Source organism: Mustela nigripes, chromosome 6 (genome assembly GCF_022355385.1).
Source record: "Mustela nigripes isolate SB6536 chromosome 6, MUSNIG.SB6536, whole genome shotgun sequence".
Classification (NCBI taxonomy): domain Eukaryota; kingdom Metazoa; phylum Chordata; class Mammalia; order Carnivora; family Mustelidae; genus Mustela; species Mustela nigripes.
Genome location: NC_081562.1, coordinates 80679377 through 80704694, shown reverse-complemented (window position 1 = coordinate 80704694; position 25318 = coordinate 80679377). Strand labels below are relative to the sequence as shown.

General features: G+C 38.3%; 1 long non-coding RNA gene across 1 annotated transcript in view; it reads right to left on the bottom strand.

Moving 5' to 3' along the window:
- The window catches only part of LOC132020663 (uncharacterized), a 101989-nt gene that overhangs the window by 25513 nt on the left and 51158 nt on the right, over nucleotides 1-25318 (bottom strand). Inside the window, exon 2 of the long non-coding RNA XR_009405053.1 lies at nucleotides 12613-12716. This is a non-coding gene — a long non-coding RNA (uncharacterized LOC132020663). The remainder of the gene's footprint in view (nucleotides 1-12612; nucleotides 12717-25318) is intronic.

Genomic DNA, 25318 nt, shown 5'->3' with positions numbered 1-25318 from the left:
CAACCAACCAGTGTGGCCATGGACAGGACAAGATTCGATCTCTCTGGGTTTCCACATTTGTCAGGTGGTTAATGTCTCCCTTTTCAAACTGTATGTATTTTTACATTTTCTCTAATCAGCCTGTTTATACTATTAATAAAGACTTTGGGTAGGATCTCTTAGATTCCTTCCTTGTACCTTGTTTGATATATATATATATATATGTATATATGTATATATATTGCCATTGTGTTTACTTGCAAATTAGTTTCCTTGCAATATGAGTTCTTCATTTAAAACTATTACTCTTAAGATCTCAGATTAATTTTGATGACCACTCTTGGAAAATTTCTCGGAGCTATAAGTTTCTTTCAAATTTGCTAAATGTACGTTACATGTGTATTTCTCATTTTTGCCAAATTTCAAGTTTAAGTGAGTTTGAGCACCATGTGCCCTAAATATGTCATCGAAAAACCCCTCTACCATTTTCCATAAAAGAAAAGGCAAATTAACCCTCATGTACTGTGCCTTGGGCCATCATGCGAGGGGATTGCACAGGATCCTACAGTAATTTTGCTGTATTAAAATACATCAAAAGGCATAAAAATACAGTGGGGAAGCCTTGGATTTCAGCCTGAACCTCTCAACCTCCAAGCACATGATTGCGGGGGAAAATCCCTTAATGTGTCTGAGCCTATGTCTTCTTATCTGCAAAATGGTGATACCTGTTCTGCTGAAAATGTATTTGGTTGAAGGTTCAAGTGAAATGAGATTCAAGGTAACACACTGAAAACTTGGAAGAGCAACTCTGATGGGAACCCTTCATTTCATAGGAAGAAGCTGAAGAGCTTGGAAGGATAGGGGATACAGTAGAAGAATCAAGGATGATTTAGAACCAGACGCAAAACCTGAAGGTGCCTTCTGATGGGGCATGATAACCAGCAGCTCTTCCTGGTCCTCCTCTCCCCCTTTTGGGAATGATGGAAACAGATATGGTCTTCTGTCCACCATCCTTTTCGCCCAGATAACAGGAAGGGAGAGTAAGTTGGATGTGACAGTCCAAGGATCAAGTAGAAAAATGAGGGGGAAGAAATAGGGCAGGAGAGGATGACCATGGGATTGACACTACGTTATCACCTGTAACAAGTCAGACACCGTGTGCATGTGATCTCTTTACATGCAGGGATGGCTTCTGGGCTCCCAGCAGCAGGAATATCCTCAATGCATGAATGTAAAGTGATCATCACTGAAAAAGGGAAACAACTGCAGAATGAGAAATGTTCTATTTTTCTTTAAGAGGAGGACTATATTTTAAAATTGTCAACATAGAAGACAAAGAAAGATTATAGAAATGTTCCAGATTAAAGAAGGCTAAAGGATGAATACACGTGATCTTTGATCTATGCTGCATATGCTACTAGAGGAGACAAAACAATGTCATAAAACATTATTGGTCAATAGAATTGGAATATGGTTGGCAAATGAGGGGAAAGGACTATGTCAACACTAAGTTTACTAGAGTTGAAAACTATACTACGGTTCTGTAGGCAAATACCCCTATTTAAGAGTGGTGGGCCATGATGGATGTAACTTATCTCTAAATGGTTCAGGGAAAAATATATAAAGAGAGAGATAGAGTGAAAGAGAAAGTGAGCAGGTAGGGTAAAATAATATAAGTAGATGATCTGGACAAAAGGTAAATAGGTATTCCTTGTGCTATTTTTTAAAATTTTATTTTAAGTAATCTCTACACCCAACATGGGACTTGAATTTACAACTCTGAGATCAAGAGTTGCACGCCCGTCCGACTGAGCCAGATGGGGGTCTCTGCACTATTTTTATTTGTGCAAGTTTTTCATAAATTCGAATTTATTTCCAAGTAGCAAAACTTTTAAAAAGTGAAACAAATATTCTAATGAGATCCTCTATGCATTAAACATTCTCATCATTATTTTTAGTTATTAAATAAATAACACTTAATACCTGCATGCCTCTGAACCATTTACAAAGTCTTTCCACATATTTTGTTTCACTTAAACCTCATGAAGAAGCCCCATTTTATAGAGAAGAGAACTGAGAATCAGAGACTTCTCATAGGACCTTGGCTAAATTGTCTTTGTATTTTCACTGCCTTGTCCAGTGAGAAAAGGAAGGCAGACAGACAGGGATGATGAAGGGACCTACCCCCAAACCACAAACCTAGAGGCACCCATGTCGGACTAAGACTCAGAGCTCAGTACCTTTTATTTCTCTGCAGCTACCAAATACTATAAAACACACTTAAATCTCAGAACAGGACTAACCGTTATTTAATTACTGTTTGACGATCACAAGTCACACAATCTTACAATGCTTTAGGCCAACTTTTATGTATGCCATTTATCATCCTGTAGCTAAGGGAAGTAGCTGTCAAAAAATGTTAATCCGATGCTGGCAGAGTAAGACTACCCTGTAGTAAACTCCAATATATTGCTTTTACCAGTGACACCATGTAACCTAATAAGATAAAGTTATTTTATATAGACATTTTTCTTAGACGAAAAAGAACAAAAAGAACAAAAAAGATGTTACCAAGATATCCATACGGCTTATTCGAGTGGTAAGCATTACCCTTAGTATGACATTTTGTGTACTGTTAACACTTTTTTTTTTTTAACTTTCATCTCTCCCCCACCCCCAGCTTCATTTTCAGCATTTAAAGTGAAAATCCGGGGCGCCTGGGTGGCTCAGTGGGTTAAGCCACTGCCTTCGGCTCGGGTCATGATCTCAGAGTCCTGGGATCGAGCCCCACATGGGGCTCTCCGCTCCTGCTTCCTCTCTCTCTGCCTGCCTCTCTGCCTGCTTGTGATCTCCATCTGTCAAATAAATAAATAAAATCTTTAAAAAAAAAATAAATAAAGTGAAAATCCTAGATCGCCAGAGGAATTTGCCTTCACAAGTGAAAAGGAGACATGGTACCAGCAGCAGAAATGGCTTTCTCCACCTGGTTAGTAATCTTCAGTGCCAAGTAATTCTTGACATTCGCTGCATGTGGTTTCCTTTTAAAGTTCAAGAAGTTACACTAACTAAAAGCAATAGCAATACATATATGAGGGAAAAACAATAACAACAACTCACAACAACCCAGAAGTGCCAAGAATGAGAATGAATTCCTAGACTGCTGTGCTGGGGGGGATTACATGGTCTAAGGGCAGGTATCTGGGTGATGAAGAAAATCCGGTGTCGGGGGCTGCCATGGGAATAGGTGTTGACCAGGCTGACTTTCCCGAGTGGGTCTTCAGTCACCTTGTATTGATCTGTCTTTTACTCTGTGAGTCATGAGTCTAATACTGGATACTCATGTGTAGGCATGAGTTATAGTTGGGAGGGGACAAATGTGTCATCTGGGGAGGACAGCTGGCCATTTGACAAAGTGTGAAGGTGATTAGACTGATTGTTGCCTGTTAATCAACCTTCAGTGAACGGCTCTTTGAGACAAATAGACGTGGCTTATGACTGACTCTGCAATCTGTACTGAGCTCTCCATCCCTTTTAATTAAAAACTAGGTGCAAGTCAATTCTTTTTTTAAAAAATTTTTAAATTTTTTTATAAACATGTAATGTATTATTAGCTCCAGGCGTACAGGTTTGTGAATTGCCAGGCTTACACACTTCACAGCACTCACCATATCACGTACCCTCCCCAATGTCCATAACCCCACCACCCTCTCCCTCCCCCTCCCCCCAGCAACTTCAGTTTGCTTTATGAGATTAAGAGTCTCTTATGGTTTGTCTCCCTCCTGATCCCATCTTGTTTCATTTTTTCCTTCCCTCCCCCAAACCCCCCCTGTTGCCTCTCAAAATCCTCATATCAGGGAGATCATATGATAGTTGTCTTTCTCCGATTGATTTATTTCACTAAGCATAATACCCTCTAGTTCCAACCACATCGTTGCAAATGGTAAGAGTTCATTTCTTTTGATGGCTGCATAGTATTCCATTGTGTATATATACCACATCTTCTTTATCCATTCATCTGTTGATGGACATCTAGATTCTTTCCATAGCTTGGCTATTGTGGACATTGCTGCTATAAACATTCGGGTGCACATGCCCCTTCGGATCTCTATGTTTGTATCTTTAGGTTAAATATCCAGTAGTACGATTGCTGGGTCATATGGTAGCTCTATTTTCAACTTTTTGAGGAACATCCATGCTGTTTTCCAGCGTGGTTGCACCAGCTTAGAGGCAAGTCAATTCTTAATGCCGGCCGAATGAATGTGTTTTGAACGGTTATTCTCATATAGATTCTCATTTGCATAACTTATAGCAAGAGGATCTTCTGTGAGTTATTCATCATCCATGGGTACTTAGCTTGGCAGATTAGAACCTCATATTAAGGTGAGCAAACTCATAGGTTTCATTTTAGGAAGAGCAGATTTACTTCTCAATGCTGCAGGGTGTTTTTATTGAGCACCTACTATAAGTCATGGATTGAAGATTCAAAGGTGAATAAGGCTGACTGTTTTTATAATTGGGGAAATAGGTAATTAAACAGGTGATCACTAAAAAGTGATAGGCACTAAGAATGGGGTAAGAACAAGGTTCTATGGGACATTTTTTTCTTAAAGATTTTATTTATTTATTTGACACAGAGAGAGAGAGCACAAGCAGGGGGAGTGGCAGGCAGAGGGAAAGGGAGAAGCAGGCTCCCTGCAGAGCAAGGAGCCAAATACAGGGCTCCAACCCAGGACCCTGGGATCATGACCTGAGCTGAAGGCAGATGCTTAACCGACTGAACCCCCCAGGTGCCCCTCTATAGGACAGTTTTTGACAGGCACCTACTCTATGACAGTCACTTGGTCTCTTTGCTCATCAGGGAAGGTTTTGGGGAAGAAGATGGCTAAGCTGAGCACTGAAGGACACATAAAGGTTTAATGGGGGAAGGGAACAGAGGGAAGATAGGAATTCTAGGGGTTAAAATAGACAAAGGTCAGGAGGTGAAGGAGAGCAGGGTATATTTTGGGGACTGCAATCAGTTGACAGAGCTGCACCTAAGATGGGGCCGGATCATGAAGTTTCTCCAATGCCATTCCAAGAATCTTGGATTTTAAACTGATGGTTTTCAAACAACGCTGAAGGGTTTTAAGTAGACATAAAATGATCGAGTGTATAGAGAATGGATTGGCACGTGGTAAGTCTGGAGGCAAAGAAGCGGGGCCACAGCTTGAATCACCAACATCCTACAGCTGTCTGCTGTGGCTAGAGAGGTTGCTAGGAAAGAAGAAGTGGGGGTGGAAGAATTTGGAACCCATCTGTGCTCTCTGCCCTTTTAAGGAGTGTTAAATAAGTCATCTTTATTTTTAAAGAATTACACACTCATAGTAGTGTAGTCTAATACGTCATTTGATAGAAGGAAAAAGCAACATTATTTACACGGAAATGCTGATACCAAGACGGAGTACTTCAGAAGTGGATGAAACTAGGTAGGAAATTATCAGCTGTGAAATTTCACCAACAATTGCAATTTTATCATCTCATATTTATTTTATTTGAATTCAAATGGAGTATCTGCAAATAAATATATACATTGGTTAGACTTAAAAAATTATTCCTTTATTAATTCTTAGCTTTAGAATTGAGAATTCATTTTCCCACACTTGCTACCTGAGACAGGGGCCACCATACCGTAAGTGCTTAATAGGTGGTTGAAAGTCAAGAATTAAACACACACGGACTAAAATAGATTTTCTAAGACCTCTGATGATTTTCATGAAAATTCTAAGAAATTTCCTTAACACCAAACAAATATAAGTTGGAAGTCAAATAAACAAATACTATATTCATTTTGGATAAATGTAGCTTCAGATGTGTTTGATACAATTCGCAAAAAAAGGCAACGGGAATTGTGTGGGTGAAACTGAATGAGGAATTCGGTCTTTTGTAATTTCGAGCTGTTTGAAATGAGAAGGGTTGAGTAGTTTAAAAATGGATGGGAGGAGCTGGGGCTTAGTGGCAACCCACAATTTTCTTCTCATGGTTGTGACTACAGAAAGAAGATTTTCTAATTTCCCACAATGCTCACAAAGATGTTTCTAGATCAAGGACCGTGAGACCCTTTGAATGTAAGAATTAGAAAAGCCTTATATGGATATATACACCTCACTTTCAATTGTGTCCAAATTTTAATACACAAGTTTATAATATAAATCAATATAAATAAAATAAATTAATAATTATATCCTATAATAAAATATTATTGTAATATAAATAAGTTAATAATTATAAATTATAACTAAATGAACACTTAGGTTTTAAGAAAAATCATCTTGCATACTTTTTAAATGTTACTATTTCACTTTTTCTGGTCCCTTAAATAATGCTTGTATAGCTTGAACCTTTATTTTTGCAATAAAAGCCTAAGTTTGCAGCAAGTGGAGCGTAAATTACACAGCTATATTCATACAAAAGTGCAGTCGTGAAAACACATTATGCCAACCACATTCCTTATTAAATGCATGCTAATATTTTCTTTGGCTTTTATTCTTTGTATGTTAGTCATGTAGACAAGGAAGAATGTTTTCATGGGGACTCCTTATTAAGTGCTGAATAGAGATCGATCACTATCAAGGAGGTCCGTATTGCACCCTGCTCCAAAACCTTTGCCTTTGAGTCTATTTTTCTGCAATGCCTTTTGTTGTCACTGTTGCTGTTACAAGATGGGATTTTCAGTTTTAAATTTAAGATTCATGCAGCTAAGGAGCTCTTCCCATTTCTTCCCTGTGGCCCATACCATGGCCCATACCATGCTTTAGTTTCTTTAACAACAGTTCTAAGTAGGGAACCTGGAGCACTGAGTTTCAGTGGAGATACTGGGGCTCCTATTGGTGGCAGCACTGCCTTTGCTCTCTGTGACTAGTCTTGGAAATGAAAAGTTCACTACCGAACAGCACACTTTGGGGGACCTTTGAGTACAGAATGATTGGAATCAATTAGATGAACAAACATGAAACCGTAATAGATGTCCAGTAAAGCAACCTCATTTTAGGAAAACCAAATATATTAAGTTCACAAAAACACATTGATTGAGGAATGGTATGGTTTACATTACGAAAAACCTGCAAAATTCTTCAAGTAGTGAGCTACGGAATACAAATTTTGAAATCAGCATTTACAATTTTAGAGCATTTACAAATTTTACAATTGTAAAATTTTACAATTTTTACTCTGGCACACCAGAGTAAAGCACCCTGGTTTTCACACGAGAGTAGGACATTTTGCATTTGGCAGGTTTTTGCACTTTGCAAAGGAGCCCATTGCTGGGTCTCCTCTGATCTGCATATTCCACCAGCTGTGGGCAAACACCACTATACTCCGCCCCCCCCTGCAGAACCCACACAGCCTGGTAGAGAGCCCATGACCTCTAACCCAGCACCAGTTCCTCCCACCCCATTCCTACAAAGGCATTTGTTTGTTTTTTGTGTGTGGTTTGTTTGGATTTTTTTTTTTTTTTTTTTTTTTTGTGGGGGGTTTTTTTGGTTTTTTTTTTTTTTTTTTTTTTTTTAGTGGAGGTATATGTCTATTGCAGGTAACATATATTTGTTTGGACACTGTGTGTATTAAAATACTGCTGGCGTTTAGTGGACAGAATTGAAACACACCTTTTAAACCCTTAAATGATGGACATTTGGGGGGCGCCTGGGTGGCTCAGTTGGTTAAGCATCAGCCTTCGGCTCAGGTCACGATCCCAGAGTCCTGGGATCGAGTCCCACACTGGGCTCCTTACTCAGCGGGGAGCCTGTTTCTCCCTCTCCCACTCCTCCTGCTTGGACTCTCTCTCTGTCAAATAAATAAAATCTTTTAAAAAATGATAGACATTTTGTATTACATTTTAAAATCACCTCCCTTCTATTTCAGAATGTTATAAGCAAACCTATTATACCCATATATGGCAAACATAGGGTAGATGCACATTTTCTTACTAAGTTAATATTTTTTAAAGTTCTTATTGAATTTCAGTTAGTTAACATACAGTGCAATCTTAGTACAATGTAGAGATTCAACACTGAATCTCTATATTGTACTGTAGAGATTGAGTCCATTACAAATGGACTCAAATCCCCGTCACCTAGCTCACCCCCCCACACCTCCCCTGCAGTAACCATCAGTTTGTTCTACACTTGAGAATCTATTTCTTGGTTTCTCTCTCTCTTTTTCCAAGTTAACGAATATTTGACAGGTACTTCTTTCTACATTCTGGGGTAATAATTTGATATTATTTCCCCCTGCGCTGAAAATTATTTGCTCATCACTTTAGGCTGTACACATTGCTTTTTATGAGGAAATATCATAAACATGACTCTGACCCAGTAATTTGAAGAAATACGCATTGCGCACAAGCAGAATGAGTAGAAAATTTATGCCCGACATCCCCACTTTGATTCCATGTGAGGGGCAGAACCTAATTTTGTTCTGCCCAGAACCACAAGTGGGTGGAGACATGCAAAATTGTGAGCCCTGAGGTGATAGGTAGCCCACATCAGTCTGTTACACTGACGAATTTTTTAAAACTCGATTTAACCGGCACTTTGCATGTAGCTGGTGCTCAATAGTACTGATGGGTCAGTTAACTGACTTTTGTTAGTTCTTGATTTGCCTGGTTTAGTCCTTGCTAGTTTTCCTATTTGCTGCCTGATGGGTCCATCTGTTAGCAACTAGTTCCCAGCTTTAGGCTAGGCTCTTTGCTTGACACCGACCTTTTTGCTGTTATTTTATTTTCTGAGATGTTTTGGAAAGGGCTTCATTTTTTAGCAGGAGAGATGGCAAACCGTGGCCAGACCTCCCTTGAAGAAATGTGGTTGTTCTGGGAATAGGCGAGCTATCAGTCTGTCAGTGGAAGAAGGCAGGGCAGCCCTCCATTTCTTAGAGAGGAGGATTTGCTTCACTTGTCACCTGGTGGCTGGGCAGAAGGGAGGAGCTCCAAGGCAAGTGTGAAGTAACTTGCCTCTTACCCGGCCCCACCTCCGTGTCCCTTAGCCCCTTTCCGCTGTCTGTTGGTCAGTCTGTCCACCTACCCAGGCTCCTTCTAGCCTCCAGCATTCTAACCCTGGCTGCTCTGAGGTCATGTCTCCCTTTCCACATCCATTCCCCTTTCCATGTCCCACCACCCTAGAGCAAACACTTATGAATAGAGATTCCACTAGCTGGTTGTTAGAAGAGTAGCAATTAAACCAATTCATACCAATATAGGCTGTAATTTGTGTAAGAATATTTACATTTCAGAAGAATATGTGTTTAAACCAAAAAAGTGAAGCGATGATGACCAATTTTGTATCAGTAAGGACGTGTTTGAACCAGAATCTTCCAGGTACTTAATGAGTGGAAGTTTATTCTCATTCTATCTCAGTCTCTGGAAGGATGAGAAGAAAGGTATTGGGATAAAAATTATTTGTTTATAAACCGGTGTCATGCTTGGTCACGTTCTGCTTGCCTCTGACAGCTTTGTAAATAGTTAAGCTGCTATGTAGTTTAGTTGGGAGAATCTCAGAAAATTAGTTTATCACTTTCCTTCTCCGATATGAATGAAGGAAGTGATTAATATTGTGGAGTTTGTGCCAGAGAGAAAGGCAAGGCAGTTTCTGTCTCTTGCCAGCTATGTGGCCTTGGGCAAGGAACACTACCTTTCTAAGCCACAGATTTCCTGTTGAGCTCATATAGTTGATGAGAGTGATTTCTGTATAGGGAAAATCATTAATATTCCCAAATACGTACATTTGAAGCAATTGGGGTCAGAGTCCCACTGTTGTGGTTATTGTTGGTTTTAACTGGTCAAAATAATTCTGAAGTTAATACATGGAAGAAAAAGTGTGTCAGTATTGTCAAGAAAGTTTTGAAAGAAAACAAACAATGAAGGGGAACTTGCCATACCGGATATTAAACTTTCCAGCATGGCTGCTACAATCAAAATAATATGAATATTAGCTCAGGGATGAACAAATTGATCAATGAAACAGAACAGAGAGTGCAGAAACCAATTCAAGTTAAAATATGAACTTTGTATATGGCGATGCTTATATTTCAAATTATTGAGAAAAGCCACAATTACCTTATATAGAGCATTAAAGTAAGGAAATACTCACCTGAAAGGAAGAAGGAAGGAAGGAAGGAAGATAGATAGATTTGTAACTTGAGTAAATATAAAGAGAATATTAGGATATAATGAAGATTATGAAACTTGAGGGTAGGAAAGGGACCTTCATATGTTAGAAAAATCCACAAATCGGGGGTGTCTGGGTGGCTCCATCCATTAAACATCTGCCTTCAGCTCACATATGATCCCAGGTCCGGGGATTGAGCCCCACGTCTGCTCCCTGCTCAGTGGGAAGTCTGTTTCTCCCTCCCCCATCTGGTGCATTCACTCTCTCTCCCTCTCTCTCCCTCACAAATAAAATCTTTAAAAAAGAAAAATCCACAAAAAATGTTTAAAATGGATTGACGTGACTACAAAGAAACCAAACATTTCTGAATGTCAAAGGCACCATTAAAAAGTTGAGGGATGGGGTGTCTGGGTGGCTCAGTGGGTTAAAGCCTCTGCCTTTGGCTCAGGTCATGATCTCAGGGTCCTGGGATGGAGCCCCGCATCAGACTCTCTGCTCAGCAGGGAGCCTGCTGCCCCCCTGCCCCACCTGTCTCTCTGCCTACTTGTGATCTCTATCAAACAAATAAATAAAATCTTTAAAATAAAAAAGTTGAGGGACAAATGATAGATTGGGAAAGAATATTTGCAACAAATATGACAAGGCATTAATTTCCTTTATAGACAATGACTTGTGAATAAACAAAAGACAAGAAATATAACAGAAAAAGGAGTACACAAGATGATCTAGCAATTATCTAATGAGGGATACAAATAGCCATTAAACATTTTAAAAAGATGCTAAACTACAGTGTTGGTCAGGGATATACTAAAGAAATAGAGAGTTTTCATGTATCAGAGAGACAAGAATTTTTTTTAAAATGGATCAAATTTACTTTGGCAAAAGTGTGGAGAAAACATACCTTTTAGGCACATTGGCGAATGTGTAAATTGTTAACATTTTTGAAAGTCACCTGGTAACATGAAATTTAAATGTGCGTATCTTTGACCTAGAAATGCCACTTCTAGGAATCTAACTTACATAAATAAAAGTGCTAGTTTTAAGAAAAAGGCTGAGTGAAATTGCATATTGCTGTATTTAAGGAATGAACTCTCCAAAGCCCTAGAATATACCCTGAACATCCACCAATAAAACTGATTATTATTTACCACCAATAAGACTGAATATTATTCAAATATTTACGTAGGTCTATACTCATTGATTTAGAAAAATATCCGTGATATATTGTGAAGTGAAAAAAGCAAGTGCTAAAAATAGGTGTAATACATTTTATTTTTTATAAAAAGACTATATACCTGGTTGCGTGTCTAACTATAGGACTATGTAACACCTGGGGTGTTGGGTGGGTCAGTCATAGACAGACTTATGGAAGGATACTTTCCAAAATATTGGAAGCTGAAGAATGGGACTAGATTAGAGGAGGAGAGTATTAAATTTTATATCTCTTTATTGCTTGAATTATTGCACAAAGCCTTCATTACTCTTACGAATTGAATTATGTCCCCCCTCAAATTCATATGTTAAAGTCCTAACCGCCCAGTACCTCAGAATGTGACCTTACTTGAAATTAGCTGTAGGTGTAATTAGCTAAGCTAAAATGAGATCATACTGGAGTGATTGTCCTTATGACTGGTGTCCTTACAAAAAGGGGAAATATAGATATAGATGATATAGATATAGATATCTATCTATCTATATAGATAGATAGATATCTATATCTATATGATGATATAGATATAGATATCTATCTATCTATATAGATAGATAGATATCTATATCTATATCTATATCTATATCTATATCTATATCTATATCTATATGAGATTTTATTTCCTTGAGAGACAGTGGGAAGGAGCGGCAGGGAGGAGCAGAGTGAGATAGAGAAGCAGACTCCCCACTTAGCAGGGAGCCTGATGTAGGACTTGATTCTAGGACCTAGAGATCAAGACCTGAGACAAAGATAGACGCTTAACTAACTGAGCCATCCATATGCCCTTATAAAGGGGAAACTTAGACACAGAATCAGGGAAGACAATGGGAAGACAAAATGATGGCTATCTACAGTCGAGGGGAGAGGCCTGGAGCAGCCACTGCCTTCCCTCACAGCCCCTGGAAGGAGCCCACCCTGCTGTCAACACTTTGCTCTTGGATTTCCAGCCTCCAGAACTGTGAGAGAAGAAACTTCGGTTGTTTAAGCCTCCCAATTTCCAGTCCTTTGTGTTGGCAGCCCTAGCAAACAAATACAATCACTCTTGAAATTCAAAACCAATAAAATATTTTCGAAAAAGGTAAAGAATAAAAAGAACTGCATTGTGTAAGTTTATTCATTCAAGAAACATTTACCAAATATCTGTAATGTGCCAAGTAGTTTATCTTAATTAGTTTTCTTAATTTTCCAGAAATGCAAGAGGATAAGAATTAGTGCCTGCATTTTACAGACATTCTGTAGCTTTTCCATTATCACACAGTGAATAAATTTTAGGGTAGGAATCAGTACCTGTTTTTCTGTGGCAAATTCCAATGCTGAGTGCTTGATCTCCTCATTGTCCATTTCCAATCTTTAGTGAGCACTCAGGAGAATGTTCCCGTCTCCATTTCTTTCTAGAACGTTAATGTAAGACACAGAATAATGATGCCAGAATGACACTGTCCATAAAGTATGACACCAAAGTGGAATGATTTTATGGAATCTCCTTTTAGTGGGTTGTATTGAAGGGAAAGACAGTGAACAATGGTTATAGCCTTTTCTTGGTTGTACTCAACATTTCATGTTCATTTTTATCTTGCCAGTTGTCTAAGCTAGAGAGCTAAAAAATAGGAAGATGGAAGAAAGAAATATTTCAGAAGTCATATGACTTAATCATAGATAGTTGGTTTGGCTCAGTGACATATTTCAGAGTTTCATCAGGGAAAAGTCGAACTGAAAATACCCATGACCTTGTGATACAGATGTTATATTTTCCAAATCCTTTAGTGTAGGGCAGAAGGTTTCTTTGTTGCTCAACTTGCAAAGGGCACTCTGATGACCTCTTCTATTAATTCTAGCCACGGCCATGTGCATTTGGATGCTTATTATTTTATGCGACCATTTATGGATAAATGCTTATTCATCCAGCTCAATGCACACATTCTATCACCTTCTCTCAGGTCAGTTTGTTGTACCTTTTTCTTTGCAGCTGTAACACATTTTTACTTAAAATACAGAATATATAAGGTATTCTTAACAACATGTATTCTCTTGTATTATTTATGTGTGAGACTCTTTTTCTACATTGTAAATTCCTTAGGGTTTGAGACCACTCAAACTCCATGTTCATTAGGATCTCACAACCAGGCATACCAGTGACCGAGAGAGCAGAGAGGATTAGAAATACCGGGCAGGTCAGCGGTGGGGTGGCAGAAGAGCACCTTCCCCATCTAGACTGGAGACGATCTCATCATTCATCTTTCCCACAGGTACTACACCTCCAGCTGGCATGATCACAACTCTGTAGTTCGCAGTCAATTCCCTTTTCCAAATACCCGCTCCTCTTTGCTTCCCCGCTTCCTTCACTCCCTGGCAGAATACAGTTAGTAGTAATAGTACCAGTACCGTTACTTGCACTGGGAATAGCTAACACTTACATGGCATTAATTGTGACAGGCACTTTTCTAAGGCTTTGCATACACTAAATGTCTTATATAGGTACTATTATTAGCCCCGTTAAATAGATGATAAAATTAAGGTGCAAAGAGATTAATTTGCTCCAAGTCAGATAGCTCCTAAGTGGTACAGCCATAATCCAACCCAGGAAATCTGGTTTCAGAGTCTATGCTCTACACCACTGTCTTCATACCCAAGAAACTCACACCTGTAATTGATACTGTGGTAGAGAAAGGGAGTTAATAAAAGATTATCTATCTGTATTTATTGAACTGTTTAAAATTAAAATACAAATGTCTCATTTAAGTGGTCAAACTTTAATGGTAGGGTCCAGGCTTTTTCTTTGAGAAGAAGTCTGCTGACTGAAATTCCTCCACATTGATATTGAATTATTTTTTTCCTTTTTGCATGGTTCTATAATTTCTAGCTTTCATTTCACTGAAGAGAGAAGTTGAAATGCACTCACAAGGTAATGAATGCAAAATTCATCGAGACGTCTTACCATTGTCTTCCAGTTATTTTTAGGTGTCTGACCTCCCCAATGCAAAAACATCTTCAATTTTCATTTCAGATTTTCATTTTTTCAATTTAGGGAGCCCTTCCAAAGCATTTGTTTTCATAGACCCAGAATTCTCTTTGTTTTCACACTGAACCCGAATTGATTCACATAACATTTAGTTTGAGTAATGATACTAGTTAATACAACTGGCATAGACCCCCAGGAATCAACACCTCTGACTTGAAAAGCACACAAGTCATGAGCGAGAGGGGGAGTCTGGGGCACCCCGGAGGGCAGGTTCTCCAGTCAGGAATCGGGAGCCATGGTTTCCAGAAAGTAGGTGTGTAGAGGGGTTAGGAGGGCTCGGTAACCTGGTGTTAGATGAAGGTGGCTGAGCAAGTGCTAATGTGTTCTGTCCTTGGAGCCCTCGGCTATCCCCTCCACTGCAAGCCTTCTCTAGTTGTGTCTCCACCTGACACAGAGGGTACTGCCTCCTCTTCAGTGACCCTATAGTATGCTATGTTTCTAGTGCATACTTTTTAAAAAAATATTTTATTTATTTGTCAGAGAGAGAGAGCACAGGCAGGCAGAGGCAGAAGCAGGCTCCCTGTCAAGAAAGGAGCCCTATGTGGGACTCGATCCCAGGACACTAGGATCATGACCTGAGCTGAAGGCAGCCATTTAACTCACTGAGCCACTCCGGCATCCCTGTTTCTAGTGCATACTTATCATTCTTAAATGTGGCTGTGTTTTTAAAAATTTTTTGTTGTGATAAAATACACATAGCCTAAATTTACCATTTTTACCGGTACAGTTTACTGGCATTAATTACATTCACATTGTTAGGCAACCATCACCACCATCCATCTCCAAAACTATGTACCCATTAAACAATAGCTCTCCATTGTCCCTTCCCCCAGTCCCTGGCAATCACTGGTTTACTTCTGTGCCTATGATTTTAAATATAATAGGTACCTCATATAAGTGGAATCACATGGTGTTAGTTTGTATGCATTGCCTTAGTTCATTTAGTATAATGTCCTCAAGGGTCATCCATGATGTAGCATGTGCCAGAATTTCCTTCCTTTTTGAGGCTGAATGATATTCCATTGTATATATATATCACATTTTGTTTATCCATCCATCTCTCCAGCGACATTTGGTTTGCTTCCAAGTTTTAGCTATTGTATGTAATGCTGCAGTGAACAGGGGTATCCAATGGTCTCTTCAAGACCCTGCTTTCAATTCTTTTGAGTATTAAATGTGTGTGTGTGTGTGTGTGTTTTAGTACATAGCTCTTCCTCACTGGAATGTGAAGTAAATCTCACATTTTTAGTGGATAGCACACTTCCTGGCACATAGTAATTTAATAAAGGCTCATTAATAAAACATACTCTTTGACAGATAACCTGGAGGTTTTATCTAAGGAAGGTGTAGAGCCACGATTACTAACCACATGCAAAATTTGTACCTGGAGAATTACTCACACCTGAAGTAGAGTTAATTTGAGAACTCTTGTCCCAAAACACTGAGAATCTATAACTAAGATCACCTTTCTTTCTTTCTCCCTTTTCCCCCAGGTAATTGTATATAGAATCATACAGCATGTCTTCTCCCTAAAACTATGAGGCCTACCTCATTTTTCTAACTGTAGACTCTTATATATAAATTCAAGGTGGCAGAATTTTCCAAGGAAAGTACAAATCACTATTCATTCTTGACATCTATTTATAAAAGAGTCTATCTAAGTCTTTAGAATGAAACATGAAATCTCCTATTTTCACTTAGCGTTTGATGCAGACGTTTTGGATAGCTCCCAAATGTTTACATCAGCTAACTGATCATCATTACTGCCATGAAAAGATTCAATTTCCAACAGCTTAGAAGACTGCGTGAAAATTCTGTGGGGAGAGCATACATTTTAAAGCTTAAAATAAAAAAAAAAGAAAAGAAAAAAGAAATGCTGCGAAGCCATTGACACAGGTACACCAGAAACAATTTCATGAAGAAATGTTTCAAAAGAAAAAAACGAACCAAACTCTGATGAGGTTGCTTGCTGTCAGGGACTGTTTCAGCTAAACTGCTGACCCAGTGAAGTCTATGTTATTAGTGAAGTGTTATTAATAACCCTTTTAATGGGATGAGTTCTACATTTTTTTCCTTCACTGCTATTATAAAGAAACTGTATATTTTTGGCTTCAGTCATGATATATTAATTTTATTTTTACAATGATTTCCTTTATGTACTTTTTACTGGTATAATCTAGGACTGATGGTTTGAGAGAATGGAAAAAAAAACCAAAAAAATAAAAGAGAAGGAAAGAAAGAAAAGAAAAAGCTCAGGAAATACGCCAGTCTTCTATTTATGAGAATAGTTATTTTGGGGGGCACCTGTGTGGCTCAGTCAGTTAAGCCTCTGCCTTTGGCTCAGGTCAGGATCCCAGGGTCCTGGAATCAAGTCCCGAATTGGGCTCTCTGCTCAGCAGGGAGCCTGCTTCTCCCTCTGCTTCTTCCCCTATTTTTGCTCTCTCTCTCACTCTCTCTCTCAAATAAATAAAATTTTTTATAAAAAAGAATATTTTATTTTTTATTTGCATTTAGATTGCATTTGTCTTGCCAATGCCTCTTCCACTGAGTTTTTTTGGGCAGGACACTACCCTTAGCTTTCTCACTTTACATTTTTTTACTTTGTAAACGATACGATCATGTAGACATATTTGTAAGAGGGAGGGTCTGATTTTGGTAATGTGTTTATGACCTTATTCAAGGACACAAGCTAAGGGGGCCACAGAGGGTGAGAAAGGACTCAGAGGATGCCCTCAAGTTCTCACTGCAGAACACTGAAGGGGAACGAATGTCAGCAAGTCACCTTCTCAACTCCCGAATTAAACTTCTAGCAGAAGATTTCCTTAGTTTCCACTGTAAACACAGAAATCTGGAAAACAGTAGTATCTTATGGTATTTGTCAGAAGTATACCTGAGCACAAGTGACTTGGGTAACTGTCCTGCATTCCTTGTGTTACCTTCTTTCTAGCTGATGCTCCTGCCCCCACTCCCCTGAACATACACATGCACTGCCTAGCAGTGACCTAAGAGGAAAGGGGAAAGGAGTATTTATTTACAGAGCTTATATTTAAGTTGGGGACATAAACAAGAAAAAAATTAATACACAGCAGGTGTCAGGTAGGAATACGTACTCTGAAGAAAATGAAATCTGGAAGAGGGACTAGAGAATTATAAGAGTACATGTGCGCACCTGCGCGCGCATGTGTGTATGCATTTATGTGTGTTGGGAGTAGCTAATTAGGTGGTGTTTGAATCAAAACCTGCAAGAATCCTAGGCATGAGCTTTATAACACCACCTGCGATACAGGCAAGATGGCAGCTTCCCCAGGCTCTGCTCATTAGATGGACACACATATCACAAACACAAACACATTTATCAAAGAATACATGTGTGCTTCTCTTTCTCAGGGCTTAGCACTGAGCGCTAGCACAGCACAATGAGTGACCCTAAATGTCTCTTCTTGGGAATAAACTGGCGCTCAGATGCCAGAGAAACTCTTGTCAAAAAATTTCTTGTGCTGTGACCTCAAAAGAAAAGGCCACAACGTCCCAATGCTGTTAAGGGTGGCTGGTTGTACTGCTGTTCATACTGGAGAGGGCCTGAGGAACAGCGGTGCACGGTAAAAGACATGTTAATTGACTTGTCAGATTCTTCTCAGGAAAGAACGGATTCTTGCATAATGACAAATTATTTCCCATTAGTGTGCTAAATGTCCACTTCCTTCCTTCTCCTCATGCTCTGATTTGCAGTTTTGGAGATAGAAATGAATTTGACTTTTTACATTGAAATTATCAGGACACTGAACACTAGACTTGTGGATCATTTTATATGTACAAAAATATTTATTATAGTCTACGTACCTTTTCCAAAAAGAAGTACAAGTTCATCTTAATCAATTTAATAAAATTTTGATTGTACTATAAAATTATTAAAGTTAGTAATCTTTAATATTTTGTCTACCCTATCATAAAATAACCACAGCTTTACACTGACATAAAATTGTCACCATGAAAGTCTATTTGTCAAGGCAAGAGAATATAATATATTTTACTTGGCAGTTTGTTGTCTTATCATTGTAAACACAAGATGCAGAAACTCTAATTTTACTTTTGCCCTGGGCTCTTGCAATGTGAGAGACGGGGCTAGAACACTGCCAAGACTGGAGGAAAGAAAGTTCTGGGCTGAGGGAAGAGCAAATACAAAGGCTTTAATATGAAAATGAGAATGGTCCCTATGAGGATCAGCGCACAGGCCAGCTGTAGCAAGAGGGAGGTAAGCCAAGGGTGGATCAGTAGGAAACCAAAGAGAGGTAAGCAGGAGCCAAACAATCTAGGTATATCATTGTATGAAATTTGGATTTTAGTCTAAGTGTTGTTGGAAGTCTTTTGAAAACTGAGAGCTGATACCCCAATATTAAAAAAATATATATCACTTATGCTGTTCTGAAGAACAATGCTGGAATTAGAAGAGCCAATAATTTATCACAATACTGCAGACAGGAGATGATATGTATGAGCTAGGGGGACAGCAGGGGAGGTCACTGAGGTTGGGATTTATTTTGAAATTAGTCAACAGGACTTGCTGATGAATCACTGTGGAATGAGAGAGAAAGATGGAAGTCATGGATGACTCCAAGGTCTTCAGATGATGCAACAGGTTTGCTAAGGTGGGAAGACTGGGGAGAAATAGAGTTTGAAGAAGAAAGTCAAGACTATTGTCTTAAATTAAATTTGAGGCACTTCTTCGACATCCAAATGTAGATGTCTAGGAGGCATTTAGATATCTGAGATCAAAGTTCAAGAGACAAGTCAGGAATGCTTGAATCAGTGCTGGGACCCAAGAGCTAAAGTTGTTTAGTATTGAAATAGTTGCAATCATCTAGGGACTGAAGGTAGATAGGGAAGAGAATGGAGTCCTTCAATATTTAAAAGTTGGGAAGAGAAGGAGTCATCTCAGTTTAAATTTCACCATCTTCAGGAAGCCTTCCCTGACCCTTCAAGGTAAGTTATACTCCTAATGGACCCCAGAGGACCCTGTAGTTTTTACATCTATGACACAATGATGCAATCCCCTATTACTCATTCCCCTCCAAACTGTGAGCTTGTAGAAGTCTCCAATGCTTTTGTATTCTCATCATCTTGTGTAGAGTTTGGCTTCTTGAATAAATGAGTTATTTTACCATTTGTTAGGAAATTTGGGGATATTTAATTTTTATAATTAAAGTCATCATAAGTGTTCTTTTAAAAAAAACACTGACTTTATTATTGTTTTTAAAAAATGTATCAGTAAGTCTCCCAATTAAAGCATCTCTTTTCTATTTATAGCAAAATATTTAAAAAATCCACCACCTTAGGTATCCATGTTCATGGATAGGAAGACTCAATATTGTCAAGATGTTAGTTCTTCCCAACTTAATCAAGAGATTCAATGTAATAGCAGTAAAAATTCCAGCAAGTTATTTTGAGAATATTGACAAACTGATTTTAACTTTATACAGAAGCAAAAGACCCAGAATAGCAATACAATATTGAAGGAGAGTAACAAAGTTGGAGGACTGATGCTACCAGACTTCAAGATTTACTATTAATCACAATAATCAAGAGAGTGTGGTATTGACAAAATAATGGGCAAAAAAGATCAATGGAAGAGAATAAAGAACTCAAAAATAGACTCATATACATACAGTCGATTGATATTTAACAAAAACAATACAATGGAGAAAAAGTCTTTTCAAGAAATGACACTAAAATGATTGGACATCCACTCACATACACAAAATGAATCTAGACACAGACCTGACACACTTCACAAAACTAAACCAAAACTGATCATAGACTTAAACGCAAAGCACAAAACAATGAAACTCCTAGAGATAACATAGAAAATATAGATGGCTTTTTAGATACAACACCACAGGCATGATCCATGAAAGAAACACGTGATAAGCTGGACTTGATTATAATTAAAATCTTCTGCTTTATGAAAAACACTGCCAAGAGAATGAGAAGTCAATCCACAAGCTGGGAGAAAATGTTTGCGAAAGGCATATCAGATAAAGGACTGTTATCCAAAATATACAAAGAACCCTTAAAACTCAACAATAACAAACAACCCAATTTAAAAAATGGGCAAAAGATCTGAATAGACGCTTCATCAAAGAAGATAAAAAGATGGCAAACAACCACATGAAAAGATGCTCACCATGATATGTCATTAGGGAAAACACAAATTAAAATAACAATGAGGTAATGCTACATATCTATTAGAATGGCTAAAATCTAAAACACTAACAACAATAAATGCTGGAGAGGATGTGGAGCAACAGGAGCTCTCATTCATTGCTGGCAGGAATGCAAAATAATACAGCCACTTTGGAAGACGGTTTGGCAGCTTCTGACAAAACTAAAAATACTCTTACCATCTGATCCAGAAATTACATTCCTTGTTATTTACCCAAAAGAGCTGAAAGCTTATGTCCACACAAAAATGTGCACATGGATGTTTATAGCAGCTTTATTCATAATTGCCAAAACTTGGAAGCAACCAAGATGTCCTTCAGTAGGTGAATGGATAAATAAAATGTAGTAGAGCCTGACGATAGAATATCATTACAAGTTAAAAGGTAATGAATATCAAGCTATGAAAAGACATGGAGGAATCTCAAGTGTACATTGCTAAGTGAAAGAAGACAATCTGAAAAGGCCACATCCTGTATGATTCTAACTATATGACATTCTGTAAAATGCAAACTGTAAAGACAGTAAAAAGATCAGTGGTTTCCAGGGTTTAACATGGAGGGAGGGACAAATAGGCAGAACATAGTAGATTTTCCCCGCATAGATCAGATTTTTATTTTTAAAAAATTTTTCTTATGTTAGACACCATATAGTACATCATTAGTTTTTGATGCAGTGTTCCATGACTCATGGAGCATTCAGTACGACATGCCCTCCTTAATACCCATCACCAGGCCCACCCATTCCCCCCAACCCACTCTCCTTTAAAACCCTGTTTGATTCCCAGAGTTCACAGTCTCTCATGGTTCATCTCCCCCCCTCTGATTTTAAGGGTAGTGAAACTATTTTGTATGATACTATAATAGTAGATACATGTCATGTTACACTTGCTAAAACCTGTAGAATGTACACCCAGAGTGAACCTTCATGTAAACTATGAATTTTAGGAGATGAGGGGGTAGCGATGTAGGTTCATTAATTGTTGAGTGTACGACTCTGGTGTGGAATGTTGATACTTGGGAAGGCTGTGCGTCAGGGGAAGAAGAGAGTATGTGGGAGCTCTCTGTACTTTCTGCTCAATTTTGGTGTGACTCTAAAGTTACTCTTAAACAGTTTATTTTTAAAAAATCATCATTTGGGTATCACTGTCCTTCACTCCCTAATGTTCACTGTCTTAAAAATAATTTTTTCTAACTTATGGCTGTATATAATACAGTGGAAAGGTGAATCTTGTCTGTTTGACTCCATCTTCCCGGAAGCAGAAGTACCTATTTTTTAATGTATTTGTTGCACTCACTGATCAAATTATATCAGAAGAAATGAATTCTACACTATTTTTTTAAATTATGCTTTTGTATGTTTAAATTCCCTTAAGAACTGCTAATCTTAGGGAAACCTTTAGAAACAGTTCACTAAGAAGCATAACTAGGCTTCATGCCCACTTCTGAAGAGGACAGTCTTCAGTGTCACCCTACTCTCTCAGATGGGGCCTTCTTGATACCCATGTCCAGTGGCTTGGACACCCTGAGTCTCCAGAATTCCCCTCACATCCTATTTTACTCAAGTCTTTACTCTCTTTTGGTTCAGACATCTGCTCTGGACTATAGCCTGCCCTTGGCTAATACGAACCACAAAGGGAATGGATATTATTGGGTAAGAACACTGTGTCTGCATTTTAATGGACTATCTGTAAATGATGTTCTAATACACAGTAAAGACTCCAGTGGCAGAAATTCTAGGTGTTCTGGCAGGTTGGTGGAAGTGATATTTTGAGGTAGGTCAGAATTTTGATGTTCATGTATCACACACATTCCGCTGGCTCCTAGTCTCCCTTTTTTAGGGTCAGCATCATCAACAGATGAGTGCTTTTGACTTTTCCTTTATTAATAAAAATTAATTTGGTTTCCACTTTTGAATTTCTCTGTATTTCCTTTAAAAAAAACAAGTAAAAGTAAAATGGTCATGCCATTCTTTCCATCCCTATTAGTCCTAAAAGAACAAAGAGAAATGACAATAGTTAACCAAGGAATTTAAAGAATCCAGAAACAGTTTTGTCTGTTTGTTTCTAAATATCCTTGCTTTATGTACTGAAGCACTGAAACTAGTTTTTCTGAAATATGTGAGGTGTTTCATCTCTTTGAACCTGGTCTCATTTTACAAATATGAAAGTGACTTTCTAGTAACCTCTGACAATTGGTATGGGGCAGACTCCTTGAAATCAAGTTAATGCAAAATGAAATGGAGACTTAGCAGATAGTAAGTTGCTGAAAGTTCTTGACAGCATATGTTAATTAATTTGACAGTGTACTGCCTGAATTTCCTGCACAAATGCAATTTTCCACTTTTGCGATCATCAAGTCTTGGAAACAAAGAGGTAATTGTAAGTAATGATGAACATTTCTTTTATATATCTGCAGGAGGTGTGGAGTGTGTAGACAATACCATGGCTTTGTCTTTGGTGTTGGGAATAGAAACATAAAACAGCAGAGGCAGAAATACAGTCCTTGTCCTCAAATAATTTACAACCGACTTGAGTTGATTCCAAAGAAAAGTATTTAACCCAGCAAAAATAAAAACCTGAAGGTGAACGAGCACACAAAAACCCTCAGATTGTCCCATTCTTACCCATGTGAGAGAGTGATGATGTGTCCATCATCAAACAAAACCACAGAGGGCAGTGCTCTCAGATCCCAAGTCCGAGGCGAACGTGGCATCATCTGAACTGAAGTTCGCTGTAACAGACCAGGCTTATTGGGACAAGCCAACAAGTACACGGACGAAGGAGTCTGGTAAAAAATTCCTGTATTTATACACGTGGTTCTGCTTCATGTCATCATACTCGATGTGGCTATGTCAAGGGACATATGTCCTGACCTAAAGAAACCAGACCACTCGAGGAGAAAAATCTATTTCATTTAGAAAAAAGTGTACACTTAAGTATATGAACTGTATCATCAACGTAGAGGGCAGTGTCTTTCTGTTACATGAATAATAGATGCTGAAAGTATCCTGATTATTTCTATGGACAAGAGATTTTTAATATCTAAAAAATAACTATAGGTAGTCACTGTAGTGGCATAACTTTCTATTCTAATCTATTATTTGAAAAGCAAATTTGTCTATTGGAACCTAAAGATGTGTGTTACGAGGTTATTTCATACATGGCAGATTTTCAAAGTCCTGCAATGATGACATTGATATAGTGCCACTACTCTGTTATAACCTTTGTATATTATTTAAGTGTAACAAATACTTCATTCATTGCTTGCCCTAAACTTTGCATTTGGTGACATTCTTGCTGCTGTGTTAATATCAGGTCTATTAAGCTGGACCTCATGGTCCATTACCCTTTCTTTAGATTTGACCCCATGAAGTTTAGGGGTCTTGAGCACAGTGTGAAAAAGCAAAGGGTTTCACTCTCACCCAAGGAGCTCATTAGGACTTTATAGAAACACAATAAATACTCACACAGTACTAACATTTCCACTGAGGGATGCTCACCAGACACACAGCCTGGTGTCAGAAGGTGTCCATTGTTCCCTTTATCTGGGCCTGCCACTGATTCAGCCCACTAACTAAAGAGCGTGCTCATTTGTAATCTGGCATCTTTTTCTTTGTAGGAAAGATTCACTTACTGGTATTCTGACTTACTGGGATTTTTTTTTTCTCTCTTTCTATGTCTTGACCCATTTCTTAAAGATTCCACCTAAAATTTGGGTTGCGTAATTTAAACCAATTTCCACAGTCCATGAAACACTTCCAATAGGAAGTGCTGGCAGCAGTATCTGGACAGCAGGCCCTTATTCCCTCATAAACTACACTATAATTCACTAATCCTATTTGCCTTATTAAATACAGTTTTATAATGCAGCTAAATATTATTAGATTGGCTTGGGGCACCTGCCACCAACACTGTTATTTTAGCCTTATTTTAAAGTCTAGTGTGCATTAACTCTCTGATACAACTTCTCATATTTAAAATTTTATAGTAAAGAGTTGTGTCATTCGTTACATAGACCAAAATTTGATTATATCATATTACTATGTCCAACCACCACCATAAGCAGGCTTCCCTTTTTAAAACAGATTTTAGTCTGAGAGTGTCATGAAACATTTTCTTCCAGGGGCTTGTAGGCAGCATGAAATGGGATAATGGGATTTCTATCCAGAAGTAGAAGCCGTTTGTTACTGTGATGTCCTTTTCCCTAGGGATGGCTTTTATGAGGTACAGTTGGAGATTCCAACTCTACTATTCAAATTAATCATATTTTTTGGGAAGAATGCCTCTGGAACCCCCTACAAAAACTCTTTTTGTCTTCATACTCTGCAAATTACTTAATGAAAACACTGGATTACACAAAACAAAAGGATTTTTCTGCTTGTGCCAATCAAGCATTGATGGTTTTATTTTTGTTTCTAAAACAAGAAAACGAAGGGAAAATTTTGCTTTACAAAGTCTGGATGAATCACCTCACTGCATAACTTTCTAAAAAATTTTATTGGCAGCTTGGGGAAATATTGGCAATTCAGTAATTTCCGACTTGAGACCACGTGATAAGAATCAACTATAAGACAAATTTACCAACCTTTTTTTCTTAAACTAACCAGCTACTCTTTAAAGAGCAAAGTGATTTAGAACATAGGGCATGCTTTAGTTTGACAAATGCCAAGAACATTCACTCATCTTTTACTGTGTTGGGAACTCTGCTATTCATATTGTAGATACAAAATCGGATAAGACTATGCTAGGAGTAAACG